Consider the following 3462-nt stretch of genomic DNA (forward strand, 5'->3'; position numbering starts at 1 on the left):
CGCCCGCCCTAGGGTTTCCCTATAAAAGGAAAACCCAGAGCTCGACCCCCTGATGCCCCAGCCGCGCCCTCTCTCTCTCCTTCGCGTGGTTTCATTCAGCAGCGGCGGACCCAAATCGCAGTAGCGATTTTCCCCTTCGTGTTTTAATTCCAGCTCTCAAGATTTGAGGGGAATTAAAAAGGGGTTGTTCTCAAGAGCATTAAATAGGGATTATTCCCTTTGAACTATTAACACTGTAGCTACAGTGTTTGTATTGGGAAATCTCAGTTTGAGATCTGCTCTTGTGTTGTAATTTCTTGTTGATTAATAAGAAATTAATTGTGTGGTTCCCGAGAACGTAGGCAGTTGCCGAACCTCGTTAAATCTTGGTGTACTTTTCTCTATACCGCTTTTCTACTGTCTTAGGGGTTTTGGCGTAAATTCCCTAACAACTGGTATCAGAGCGTGAAACGATCTAGAGGAAGTCAGATTCAAGTGGGAATAATGGCCGCAGATGAAGAAAAAGTGAGACTTAAAAAGTTTGATGGAACAGATTTCGGATTCTGAAAAATACAGATAGAGGATTATCTGTATCAGAAAAATCTGTATCGATCACTATCGAGGAAAAAAGCCAGAGTCGATGAAGGAGGATGAGTGGAACCTTCTAGACAGACAAGCCCTCAGTGTTATCAGATTAACATTGACCCGCAATGTTGCGTTCAACATAGCGAAGGAGAAGACCACGGTGGGTCTTATGGTAGATCTCTCAAATATATATGAGAAGCCATCAGTCGCGAATAAAGTTCATTTGATGAGGCGGTTATTCAATCTGAAAATAACGGAAGGCGCGTTAGTAGCACAACACCTCAATGAACTCAACACGGTCACAACCCAATTGAGTTAAGTTAAAATTGAGTTTGATAAAGAAGTTCGGGTGTTAATACTTTTATCTTCCCTACCAGAGAGTTAGAACGCTACAGTCACAACTGTGAGTAGCTCGTCAGGAAACAACAAGTTGAAGTTTGACGACGTTCGTGATCTGGTTCTCAGTGAGGAGATCCGACGGAGAGAGTCGGGTGAAGTTACAACCTCTTCAGTATTGCATGCAGAGTCAAGAGGTAGAAATTCAATCAGAAGGAACGGACGAGGAAAATCAAACTAAAGAGGTAGATCAAAGGACATGAGGTCCAAGTCAAGGAATCCAAGCAACAGCTCGAAGGCTATCGAGTGTTAGAATTGTGGAAAGACCGGGTATTACAAGAATCAGTGCAAGAGTGCACAGAAGGAGAAGGAGACGAAGGCAGAGGTGAATGTCACTTCCACCTCAGGAGGAGACGACGCATTGATATGCTCTTTGGAGAGCAAGGAGGAATTTTGGGTGTTAGATTCATGAGCGTCGTTCCATGCTACTTCTCAGAAAGAATTTTTCAAGAAGTATGTTCCCGAAAATCTTGGATATGTATACCTTGGTGATGATCAACTGTGTGCTATTGTGGGAAAATGTATGGTGAAATTTAAGTTGAACGGGTCAGTATGGGAGCTGAAGGATGTCAGGCATATTCCCGACCTAAGAAAGAACTTAATATCCGTAGGCCAGTTGGCTGGCGAAGAATACACCACGACCTTCTATGGAGAATATTGGAAGATCTCAAAGGACGCAATGACGATTACCCGAGGCAATAAGACTGGTACCCTGTATATGACAGCATGTGCACGTTGTTTGATCTCAGTTGTAGCAGGCAATAAGACTTCAAAGTTGTGGCACCAGAGACTTGGTCATATGAGTGAGAAGGGGATAAAAATTATGCACACAAAGGAAAAACTCGCAGGACTGCAGTCAGTGGAGATGGACATGTGTGAAGAATGCATACTTGGAAAGCAGAAGAGAGTTAGCTTTCAGATAAGTGGCAGAACCCCCAGGAAGGAGAAGCTAGAGCTCGTTCACTCAGATGTTTGGGGACCAACCACCACCGCATCCATTGGTGGAAAACACTACTTCGTGACTTTTATCGACGATCACTCTCAGAAAGTGTGGGTCTACTTTCTGAAGCATAAGTCAGAAGTATTTGAAGCTTTCAGGAGATGAAAAGTCATGGTCGAGAATGAGATCGGTCTGAGAATAAAAAAGCTCAGGACCGACAATGACGGTGAGTATGAAGACACCGGATTCAAAAAGTTCTGCTATAAGCATGGGATCCGAATGGAGAGAACTGTGCCCAGCACGCCTCAGCAAAATGGTGTAGCTGAGCAGATGAACCAAACATTGATAGAGAGAGCCAGAAGCATTCAAATATAGTCAGACCTACCGAAGCAGTTCTGGGCAGAAGCGGTCAATACAATAGCTTACTTGATCAACCGAGGTCCATCGGTTCCATTGGAACACAGAATACCAGAGGAGGTATGGTGCGGAAAGAAGGTAAGCCTCTCATATCTTAAAGTTTTCTGTTGTGTAGCTTATGTGCATATTAGAGATCAAGGCAGGAATAAGCTTGATCCCAAGTCCAAGAAATGCACATTCATCGGGTATGGTGAAGATGAGTTCGGCTACCGCATTTGGGACAACGAAACAAGAAGGTGATCATGAGTAGAGATGTGATATTCAACGAGAAGGTAATGTACAAGGACATGCACAAGACAGATGACTCAGAGAGCGAGTCAACATTTGTAGATGCAGATGATGTCCCGAGTAACCTCTCGGAAGAACCCAATGCAGGAGGTCCTTAGCCAGAAGAGCCTGTTGGACAGAATGGTGCGTAGGAGCCCGACGCACCAGCTCCGATATTGAGAAGATATTCACGACCTCCTATGCCCAACAGGAGATACATGAACTATTTATTGCTAACAGATGGAGGGGAGCCTGAAAGCTATGATGAAGCTTGTCAGGTGGAGATACGAGCAAGTGGGAGCTTATCATGAAAAATGAGATGAATCTCTCATCTCAAACTAGACGTGGGAACTAGCTAAGTTGCCCACGGGTAAGAAGGTCCTCCACAAAAAATGGGTGTACCGGGTGAAAGAGGAGCAGAACGGCTCCAGAAGATATAAAGCTTGGCTAGTTGTCAAAGGATTCCAGCAGAATGAAGGAATTAACTACACCGATATTTTTGCTCCCATGGTGAAGCTAAATACTATCAGGACAGTGATGAGTATTGTAGCAATTGAAGATCTTCATCTCGAGCAGTTGGACGTGAAGACGACGTTTCTTTACGGAGATCTAGAAGAGAAGATATACATGCACCAGCCAGAAGGTTTCTCAGAAGAAAAGAAAAACCTGGTGTGCAGACTCAAGAAGAGCTTGTATGGCCTGAAACAAGCCCTAATGCAGTGATACAGAAAGTTTGACGGCTTCATGCACAAGGAAGGTTTCTAGAAATGCAACGCCGACCACTGTTGCTACTTCAAAAGATATCAGTACAGTTATATCATCCTACTATTGTATGTTGATGATATGTTGGTTACAGGTGTAGATATGGAGTGTAGGCA

This window comes from Asparagus officinalis, chromosome 2, assembly GCF_001876935.1.
Source record: "Asparagus officinalis chromosome 2, Aspof.V1, whole genome shotgun sequence".
Taxonomy (NCBI): domain Eukaryota; kingdom Viridiplantae; phylum Streptophyta; class Magnoliopsida; order Asparagales; family Asparagaceae; genus Asparagus; species Asparagus officinalis.